The sequence below is a fragment of the Columba livia genome, chromosome 1 (genome assembly GCF_036013475.1).
Source record: "Columba livia isolate bColLiv1 breed racing homer chromosome 1, bColLiv1.pat.W.v2, whole genome shotgun sequence".
NCBI classification, from domain to species: Eukaryota; Metazoa; Chordata; class Aves; order Columbiformes; family Columbidae; genus Columba; species Columba livia.
This window is the reverse complement of record NC_088602.1, coordinates 150,996,213-151,007,841: the sequence shown is the minus strand read 5'-3', so window position 1 is coordinate 151,007,841 and position 11,629 is coordinate 150,996,213. Positions and strand designations below refer to the sequence as shown.

Below are 11,629 nucleotides of genomic sequence, written 5' to 3'. Positions count from 1 at the left end.
GGAAGATGTTCATATTGAGAAAGACGCTTGGTTTAGCGGCTCCACAGGGAAAGAATGGAGTGCCACCAGAGCCTTGAATATTGATCTGGTGCTGAGCAGAGCTGTATGGAGAAACTTCAACAGGAACAGTTTTTTCATTATGAACAGTCCCTTGGGAAGCAGAATGCTTCATGAAACCACTGATTTTTCTAGAATTTTGCTTTAGACAAACAGAGAGTGAGTCATCATGTTTCAATATTTTTGGGGTGAAAAAAAGCTTGAATTTCTTGTTTAATTCCAATTTTGTGGTGATGGGTTTTATAGGAGAAAATATTACAAAAAACTTGACATATTCTGGCTCTGTTGAAAGGTACATTTGGAATGACTTGGGAGATTTTTTTCAGACTTTTCTTATACCAAAGTCTAACACCTTTCATTATACATCCCCCCTTTGAAATACCACCGTCAACGTCTTAAAATCCCTCACAAAATTTGGATTATACACTCTGCGTGACTCCAGTCCCAATCTAGATGCCCTCTGCAGTGTTGGGGAAATCTTCCAAATATCCTGTTCTTGTTTTCCATCTCTGCAGCAATATTTCATTTCTTCCTGAGAACACTGCGAGAGCAGGCTTCATAAGTCTGTCACGTGGCAAGTGTTATGGAAAGACACCGCTATCAGATGAGGCTGAACCTTAGCCCACCCAGATGAGTCTAATTTTGATCTTCGGCCTCCAGCTTCATCAAAGCTAAACTCTGAGCTCCTGAAATGTCACAGTTACCACCCACACACCAAATAATAGATAGCTACAGATGCTACGCGCCTGTTTCAAGAGACGACAACTAAAGTCAACATAAAGTTGGTAGTTTATTTTTCCTCTCTAATTACTCCTTGTGGCGGCCTTTCTGAATTTCACAGAGAGTCCTGGGCACAGAAGGCAACCTACAGGACATGTGCTATAGTAACACGTGTGGTCAGTCCTGTGTGTGTTCATGCACATATCAGTAGCTACCTGTGGTGCCTGTGGGGCACATCCTGCATCTGTTCACCAGCAGCTGCTGGAGAGGAATCTCCTACTCTTCCCAGTCCCATCCCTAAGATACAATGATCCTCTAAAGCAGCCACAGCCAGCCTGGTTTTAGTGTCAAGCTCCTCTCCTCTGGTGCCCTTGTCTCCTTCTACTCCTTCCTGCCCCTCCTCGTGCTTCTCTTCTGCAACATTTCTCCTGTTGTTTCTCTGCTGCTTTGCTTTTTTAGTTGCTGTTGCATTGAAGAAATTGATTTTACACTCCCCACTTTGAAGATTTTCACCTGAATTTGCCTGGATTAGGTTCAGAAACTGGGGACATTAGTAGGAACATATATACACTACCAAAAATGTGTAGACTTTCCACCACACCCACCTTCTTTACTTAGTAGGAACATCACACAGGTCTAGTATCTGCAGGCAAATCTCCATCATGGACCTGCTGTGAGACCACCAAGGCCGGCTCTCTGTTCCCTCTTCTAATCACTGCTTTGTCTGTTTGGACTGTCTTTCCTTCAATGTGTTTTGGAGTTCCACTTGTAGATGCTGTCTGTTGTAAAGGTCAGGGAATAAGGACACTCTGGGTTCCTCCCCTAATACAACATGTAGCTACCAGATGGCCCAGCTTCCTCATAAGTACTCACATTATAATAGTGCCACAGGGTACCAGTCAGAACCAGCAAGTTGCTGTGGTAGGTACTATGCCTTTCATCAGTACCCCATTAGTCTATGGTCAGTGCTCTGGACTTTTGTAAAAGCAGTGTGAGATCCCAGGCTCTGGAGCCTACTACAGAGATGTCCTACACTATTTAAAAGCACAGAGCAGAATAAATGGGGAGGTTTTCCTCCCAGAATCCCTTACTCAAAAATCAGGTTGTTTGATTTGAAACCCTGCACCACTTTCTGTGTTTTACCATGTTGCTTAGGATATCCGGTAACACAGAATCACAGAATCATAAAATAATAGAATGGTTGGAAGAGACTCTTAAGATCATTGAGTCCAACCATAACCTCACTCTGGCACTGAACCATGTGTCTAAGAGGCTTATCTCTATGTCTTTTAAACACCTACAGGGATGGAGACTCAACCACTTCTCTGGGCAGCCTGTTCCAATGCCTGACAACCCTTTCTGTGAAAAATTTTTCCCTAATATCCAATATGAACCTTCCCTGGCTCAACTCAAGGCCATTTCCTCTCATCCTATCAGTTGCTACTTGGGAGAAGAGACCAACACCCTCCATGCTACAACCTCCTTTCAGGTAGTTGTAGAGAGGGATAAGGTCTCCCCTCAGCCTCCTTTTCTCCAGGCTAAACAGCCCCAGTTCCCTCAGCTGCTCCTCATCAGACTTGTGCTCCAGACCCTTCACCAGCCGCATCTCCCTTCTCTGAACTCTCTCCAGCACCTCAATGTCTCTTCTGTAGTGAGGGGCCCAAAACTGAACACAGGATTCGAGGTGCAGCCTCACCAGCGCCAAGTACAGGGGGATGATCACTGCCCTGGTCCTGCTGGTCACACTATTCCTGATACAAGCCAGGATGCTACCGGCCTTTTTGGCCACCTGGGCACACTGCTGGCTCATATTCAGCCATCTGTCAATCAACACGCCAGATCCCTCTCTGCCAGGCAGCTTTTCAGCCACTCTTCCCTGAGCCCGTAGTGCTGCCAGGGGGATTTTGTGACCCAAGTGCAGGACCTGGCATTTGGCCTTGTAGAACCTCATACAATTTGCCTCAGACCATTAATCCATCTGGTCCAGATCCCTCTGTATGGCCATCCTACCCTCCAGCAGATCAACACACCCACCCAACTTGGTGTTGTCTGCAAACTTACTGAAGGTGCACTCAATGCCCTTGTCCCCATCTTTGATAACGAGATTAAGCAGAACTGGCCCCAATACTGAGCCCTGGGGAACACCACTCGTGACCGGTCACCAGGTGGATTTGGCTCTGTTCACCACAATTCTTTATCCATCGAAGAGTTTGCCCGTCCAGGCTCTGAGCTGCCAGCTTCTCCAGGAGAATGCTGTGGGATACAGTGTCAAAGGCTTTACTGAACTCTAAGTACACGATATCCACAGCCTTTCCCTCTTCCACCAAGCAGCTCACTTTGAAGGTGTCTGGCAAGAATGCAGTTGTTCCCTGTGTGACATGTCAACATGACTAGTACATTGTGGAATCAGAAGGAAAAGGAGCCATCAGAGTCACTGTGGTCTGAACCAAGCTCTGTGGCTCATTTCAAATGGCTGTGGTTAAGAAATGACATGAAAGGCCTCTCTTTGCTAGCAAGAACATGATAATTTAAGCTCTCTTGCAATATAAGATTGTTTAGAGAGGTGGGTGGGAAAATCTGTGTGACCAGACTGAAGCTGCATTTGCTAAGTACAAAAGGGAAGGAAATAGCTTTGGATTTCAAATACTCCTTGTGCTTTCATGCTTTGTCTTGCCTATTTTGATTACAAGCTCTTCAACATAAGGAACATTGCTTATTCTTTGTATTCGAACAGTATCCAATATACTGGCACTCTACCTTGCTGGGGGTATTCTGCCCCATAACAAACAAACAATAAAGAAGAATAAGTAACAACAATAGAGAATAAAGTAAATCACAAGCATGATACTTCTTTAAAAATGCTGCCCCCGTCTTGCCCCTTCACTGGAGAATGTGTTAATCCCACAATGATAAATAATGACTGCTGTGCACAACATTAGAGGATGCATCGCATGGTCCTCAGCCAGTCATCCCCCAGGGCTCCTGCAGGATGCCTTGTATGGCACTGGTTTATCAGCCTCTCTAGCGCTATTCATTACAGACAAAAAAACCCACCATATTTTACTGCGTAGAGGAATCTTTATGGCCATTATGTGAGTCCTATGTGTTGTTTGTATTCAGCTGAGCAAGGAAGTTCCAACTTGTAGTTAATCTGGGCTCTCACCAGGAGATTTACTGATGAAAGCTGAATACGGTTGCTATCTCAGGACTGTTAGGTAGCTGCTCCTCATGAACTGGCAATCATAATATAAAGGATCATCCTTGAAAACTGCACAATTGTTGGCCATCATAGTGAAAGACTCGTGGTGGTCTGAAGGAATGCAGAGATTGAGCTTACTCTTGGAAATGCAGCCTCTGCTGTTCCAGGTAAGACATGGAGCTGGGATGGCAGGAGGATGGACACTGTCGCTCCTGCCCACGACCCTGTATGCACTATGGACATGGTGCTTCAGAGGCAGCAGGGTTGCAGCAAGCCATGAGCATCCCCAACCCTGAATTCTTTCTCTCCCCAGAAAATAAACTGAACCCTTATTCATTTTCCTGGTAGGTTCTTGCCATCAGTGAGGCATCACGCTGTACGGGGAGGTATCTAATGCCCCCTGATGTGCAATAATGCCACAGATCTCTGGACAGCTGTACCAATACAGACCTTTCTTTCTTTATGAAAAACGCTTCCCATAACTCCGGCCCAAGCAGACGACCAGACCTGAAGCCTGGCGGCCCAAGGATCTGCACTTAGACCAAGGCAATGGCACACAGAATGTGAATGTGAATGACAGGCAGTAATAAGAGCTCACGGGGCATGTGCTGGTATGTGAGCTGGACAAAGAGATAAAGACCATCTTGTGTAGCAGCAGAACATGCTAAGTTCTTTGTGCTAGGATTTACACATTATCATCCTAAGCGAAACATTAATGAAGGAGACAAGGTGACAGCAGTGTTTCTGACTAAGGAAATTCACGTGTCATTGCAAAATGCTTCAGGCAGCTGAGAGATGAAATTTCATGTAAAGCCATGTTTGTGCCACAGAAACTGCTGTTTGACGTGTTGTCAAACCCCCATCCTGACTCCTCATCTGACAGCTGTCCTTTCTCTCAGACTGGTTTTGACAACGCCTGTCCTGTTAACGGGCTGATGATCAACAGTGGTTTGAGCACCTGAGCTACTAAATACCTCATGGCTGTCTTCTGCTTTTCCTTCTTATATATTATAGAAGAAGAATATTAAACATTGTACTGAATGTCTCCATTTAGACTAGAAGTTTGTTCAGGACAGAGATGAACTTATTTGCTCTATGTGTGTATAAGATTTGGGTCCTGCCGTCCTTGTTGCAGGGGAAGACAGGGTCAGGAGAGGGATGGCTGGTAAAGGTAGCATCATTGTTGGTCTAAGCCTACTTCTCTGTGGATTATGAGTAAGAGCCCTTTGCTGTAGCTGTTTTTAAGCACAATTACATCAAGCAGACCTCTGGGCCACTGCTTCTAGCACATTTTTTTTTTCAGTAAATGTCCCTTTTCTTTCTGATCTCCACCAGCTGTGCTAGGGGCTGCCATGCCTGTTTGCAGTTTTCAAACCTCACCTCCAGGGGAAAACACAACTACTTGTGAGTGAAGCAATTTAAACACAAGCAGGCTCAAACCATCCATACCAAATATGTTTGAATTTTGCCTCACGCTAGTGCCCACCTGAACCATTTCAGAAGCCAAGTCCTTTGCCTGCAGACTCGGCTTCCAGAGTGATGGAGCTTGAGGGATTTCACAGGCTTCATGGTGTTTTCTGAATTGCTGCCTTTCTTAGATACACTGCAAGTGACTATGAGCCTTTGTGGTGCTGGTGTGCAAACAGACAGCACTATCAGGAGTCTGACTGTAGCCATTTCCACCCCTTCAGCCGGCCAATGCCATCCCCTGCGCCGTGATGCAGGAGCTGATGTTATGGGCACTCCTTTGCTTCGAACCACCATTGGAGGCAATTTCAGGTAACAACTTCTCTTGGCTTGGAAAGGTGTTGGATCATTTCTGTGGTTCTTCACTCTGCTCTCTCTGGAGGGGCAAAAGTTTCTTATCTTACCAGAACATAGTTTATAGAAGTCCACCTCACTACGGCCTTCAGGGAAAGAAGAAAAGGAAAGAAAAGCAAAAATACTCTTTGGTGGATGTCTTCACCTGAAGAAGGCATCATCAATTTGGAACCAAATCCAAAAAGTCAGTAATTAAATTATCTGGGCACCAAGCCCACCTCTGAGACCCACCTCTCTATGCATATTTTTTGTTATTATTTGAAAACATTTCTTCCAGATCTGATAGAGTGACATTTGTCCTCTCTCTTCCCCAGCAACAGGCAGAAATTACTCATTAACTAACTGTGCTGTCAGATGTACAAAGTAAACAAATAAAAACCCCCTAATTATTTTCCCCTTCTGCTTGCCTTTTTTTTGGGGGGGGGTGGAAGGGGAGCAGATGTGTGTGTGCGTGTGTGTGTGTGTGTTTTTTCAGAGACAGAAATGTTAAGTATTACATATAAACACCAGTAGATAAAAAGAGAAACACAAAGGTATGATTTTTAAGATGTCCTCTGAAACCAAGCAGTTCTCAAACAAATGCGAATCTCTGCCTTTTAAAGTATTCTAGTAGCAGCCATTGATGGCAATTTGTGGCCACTAGTGTCTTTGGAAGGAGTGCTGTTTATTTAATTATCATCACTTTTTATTATACAGTTATAGGGGAAAAAAATCTCACAAGTGAAACAACATTATCTTTACTTTCTCTCTGCCCTAGTAGCTTTTACTGTTTTCAAGGTACATCAAACAAACAAATAAAATGAGGTCTGATCCTAAAGTGGAGTGGAGTGTGTACCTTTAGCTGTTTAAATTATATCACAATCAAATGAAATTATTAAAGAATAAACTGAATTCCCTCCCAACACAGTGATGACAAAAGCCTTTTGGAGGGAGCAGCTTTGCAGTAAACTCCTTCTGTGCACGGATTAAACGCCTCAGCAGCACGCAGCTCTTGAGAACACTTTATTGCTCTGTGCATACACGCATAGAATATAAATTATTGCTTAATTATGTACTGTTCCAGCAGAAGCAGCTTGCAGCATCACCGATAGGTTGCAGAATAGCAAGGGATTTGCTGGAAAATTGCCCTTACAGAAAAAGCCAGGATGGAAGGAGAAGTCTGACTGGGTGATGGAAATTTGGTGCCGTGTCCTTGTGAGACCATAAACCCACCTGGGTTGGAACTTAATACATTTTTATTTTATACTAAGAACCAGAGTAAACTGTGGGATCTACAGCAGTGCTATGATATTGCATTATAGCCACTCTCAGAATGCAATTTGCATTTGGCCTTTGGCCTCCTATGTTCAAATGTACCAGCGGCATCTGTACCCCAGCAGAGCTGTGTGCCCGCTGTGTGTTGCTTCAGCAGCGGAGTCTGTCTATTGAATTGCTGCTGCAGAAGCTGTAATAAGTTATGGCATCAGAGGACTATGTCACCTCTGTCACAACTGCAAATACTTAATGGGTACCACCCTTAGGCCCATGTAAATATGGAACAATATTACAGCAGTTGAGTGTTGATCTCCACTTTGCTGGTACAACTGACAGTCAGTCTGTATTGCACGTGATAGCACCCTGCAGATTTGCACATGGTGAGATTTCTGTTAGCACATCCCACACAACATGGGACTGCACCAAAAGTGGATACCCACGCTGTGGACCAGCACAGCTGTTAAGCACCAGGCATGAGCAAGCACCCTCTGAAGTTACGAGTTGGCAGGTAAGGCAAAAGAAAACACTACTTAGCTAAAAGCACATTGTTTTTATAAAATAGGATAGGGAGAAATAAAGGAGTTGATCAAAGCCTGAGTTTAATGACCCTCTGATTACTTTAACAATGGTGATTCCTATGACCCACCCAAAATAACCTAGCAATAATAAAGTGACTTGCCTACAGCCATTAAGCAAACATAATGGCTCATGAACTTGCAGGCACAGCAAAAGGAGGCAGCAAAAACTGTGCCAGTTGTAGAAGTGGGATGTGATTCTGTATTCAGGAGCGAGAGAAAGGAAGAGTCTCTCTTAATGTCAAAATGAAGAAGCATCCTGATCGAATGTTAGTGGAATTATCCCAGCCCTGTGCTGGCAGACACTATGCTCAGCCACAGGCAGAGGGTCCTGGCAGGTTTGTTGGATCCCCTGCAGTATGGACCTCCCAGGATGGCTCAGGTAGCGGCCCAAAGATTAAATGAAAGGTTCCACCGGAGGTCTGAGCAAACCAGAGTGACCCCATCGCATCTCAGATTTGGCAAATGACAAGACACGTAGGTTTAGTATCAAACTGTACCTGAGGCAGGTGCTTCCCAGCCTAGCGTTTGCCAGAGCTGAAGAGAAACTTGTGAGGTCAGGTTGGGTTTGCCCTATCACACACCAACTCCCATGACATGGGGAGTCCATGCACCACATTGCATTTGTTCTCTTATAAATAGCAACCAGGTCATTCTGCCTCTCTCCACCTAAAGTGTTTTTCTTCCAGTTAAAAAATTGAACCTCTCTCAGAAGGAACCTCAGAGGGTTTGTGGAATCTTTCTTTTGTAAGAAAGCTTAAACTGCTGAAAAGTCTTCAGACAGGTGTTGTTCAAGACAAGGGAGACTGGAGAACAGATACAACACAACAACGTCAGTGCAGCTTTCTTCCACAGTGCCTAGTGTGTGCCACTGAAAATACTCTTAGAGGGAATACTTTCAGGGCTGAAAGTGTAGAGTTACTTACATGACTTTTTAATCCTTTGCTGAAGGTACTACCAAAGGAGCCACTGAGAGCTCTGGGTGATGGTGGTAGTTACCTGATTTGGATATTTTCGCCTTTGGGTGCTGCAGAGAAGCCTATCTATTAATTTTTTAAAGTGGCCAAAGGACTCTCTGGTTGTACAACTTTCAGTTGTTTGTACCAAATATGAACTGAAGGTCCTTGCTGCAAAAGGCTCAGAGGTCTGTTACTATTTTGCTGAGCTGACCTGATCAGAGCTGAAAAATCTTTTCTGTATGTGCTAAGTTATACAGTTATAGCGAGATAATAGCCAGAAATAAAAATAAGACATAATTGTCTTCTCAGCAAAGACCACTGGATGCAGGCCACCCCTATGAAGTTTACATCATTCACGTGAATGCTTGCAAGCAACAAATTACCCTGACCCCTTCAGTAATGCCTTAAAGGGTCACATGCCGAAATCTTATTTCCTGTTGCAGAGGAAATACCTCTGCAGCCCACACAAATACGTAGGCATGACCCACCTCTGTAACCCTTGGAAGAGCCAGGTTGGGCAGAAACAAGGACAGCCTCACTCATCTAGTTTCTGCCAGGCCCAGCTGCTTTTTCTGTGGAATTTCCAGTGGCCAGTTGGACTCTATCCAGGCAAATTAGACCAAGTAAGCATAGCACTGATTTGTCCAAGGGGAATGTTGTTTTTCTAAATTGACAACCTGAGGAGCCAAGAAGGTGAATCTAAGCCTTGCTTCAGTCTCTGCATTTAACAACAAGGCCTGCCACTCAGAGAAATTTGTTCCACTTTCTCTCTGTAGAGAATTCTTCCTTCCTAGCAAATCACGACAGTATTACTCTTCTGTCTGTTGCATGTGTAGTCTTTCCTCTTTGATACCTGGCAGGCAAACAACTCAGCAAACATTTTTTTTAAGTAAAAGCAACCCAATAATAAATGCCAGTTTTGTTTTTGTTGTCTTCCTTTGGCCTTGATGCCTCTTGCCATTGAAATTCAGAAGCCAGCAACAGATCAAAGACCTAGTGACATTAAGGGATATGGAACAACCACAGAATTTCAAAATACATGTAACTTGTTTTCCAGGACTGTGAGTGGGAAAGTCTTTTGTATTTCTATTGGATCTGTCTCCCCTACTTTGCTTCTACTTTAATTCACCACTGTCAGCCCCTCAAAGACCTACTGACATCCTCGAGAAGCAAACCAGATTGCATGCCCTTCACAGACTGACTATGCTAGGTTTTCTGTTCTTTTAACTCTGGAAGGTACTGATACTTCTCTCAGTACCTTCTGTCCTGGTGAGGGAAACATTACAAGTCAGTATAGCTGACTTAAAAGGAACACACAGAGGAATATTAATAGTTCTTTTTGCTGAAAAGCCAGAGAGAGCTGACTCCTTAATTTACTACATGCCAAGTTCAGGGAGACAGATTTGAGTTAAGATTGAGAAACAATGAGTTTATAGGTGCACATACGCCACTTGCTGTGTCTTTTGCTGCAGACTGTGAGAACTTTGCACCTCAATACAAAGCCTTTCCTCTCCTCCTAAACATCAGTGCTCTTCTGTGATCAGGTACAAGGTTGCTGGAACTGCTTGTGTTCGTATTTCTCCCACAGTGTGCAAGTGCACATCTAGGAGCATCAGGAATGAGCCACAGGGAAAGGAATCCAACACATTTGAAGGTTGACTTTGAAGTCAGCTGATAATGTTTCCATGGAGATCAACTGCTATGGAGTTGACAATGAATTCTCCCATTGTGCTGTTCCTCCCAGGAAAACAAACAAACAAACAAAAAAACACAACCAACCAAGGAAACAAACAAAAAAACCCCACAAAGAAACCACTTTGAAATGACTATGTCCTGTAGCACAGCTGTGTTATTGGTTTGAAAAAAACATTTCTATATTCCACCCCACCTCCATTCTCTTATGGACGTGTTAACTTGAAGCTCCCTGCTTTTCAGGGCTAGATTTGTCAGTATTGACCTAAAAAGTCAGCAAAATTCATGAGCTATGGCAAAAAATGGAATCTAAAGGAAACAGTATTCTGTGAGAAGGACATAACTCTGCCTTAAAACTTATGTAGAGAATGCAAAGATGGGTGTGATGATTGCCCTTGAGGAGTATTACATGAAAAAACTATAAAAGAGCATTTCAGTGGCAGATACGCAGTGACTCATGGAAGCCCATACAGTGAAAGTAGGTGCTCTTTCATATTTCCAGAGAGTCCCCTATTTCATCCTCAGAATGGGTGCTAGCATTAGGAAATAAATGCAAAATGAGTTCTCAGTGCACCAGTAAGCATAAAGAAGTACTAGAAATAAAGACATAACACACTACCTCAACTCTGCCTTTTAAGCATTATGTATGGTGAGCCTTGGCATGCTGTTAGCTGAGCAACTGTTTTCTAGCTTGGAAATGCTAAACAGGCAACTCTGGCATCATATTAAAACCTCAAAAGATGGCGAAGAAGAGGTATGCCAATATGGATAATTTCCTAAATGTTTATTTTTGGAGTGAAAATAGGAAATTAGATGGCATTCAAAAGGAAAGTGATCCTAATTTCTAAAGAGTGATTGCTAGTGGTTAGATGGTCAGGAAGAAGAAGCACCTCCAGCCCTCCCCATGTGTGTGGACTGGACTTCTATCTGTCCAGTGGACCTACACACACATATATGTACATATATGGACACGTACCCATCAGTGTTCAGGTTTTGAAATACACAAGAAGGGTCACTCTTTAAGCCCCAGAAACATAACCTAAAAATGGGACCACAACTTGCAACTCTGTCTATGAGGGATATCACAAACTGTGTAGAAGAGAGCTGTTTTTAAAGAGGGACTGACAAATACTGAAACCGAGGAAAGCCAGCATTTTTTAAAACAAGCTAACTCTTATTACCTTAATATGCAGTACTTGGCCTTGTCACATTATTGCCTGATAGGCACTGAGGCACAAAGCCTGCATGGCTGCTCTGGGCTCTAGGTCTCATCACAGGTCCGTAAAGACCTTCATCAGCTCCTTTTCTGCCTTTTCCAACACCCTTATAATGTGTTTGATGGTTTTAAAAAA

General features: G+C 43.7%; 1 protein-coding gene across 7 annotated transcripts in view; it reads right to left on the bottom strand.

Moving 5' to 3' along the window:
- The window catches only part of TMEM178B (transmembrane protein 178B), a 254,951-nt gene that overhangs the window by 25,384 nt on the left and 217,938 nt on the right, over positions 1 to 11,629 (bottom strand). The gene's annotated exons all lie outside the window — the stretch shown is intronic.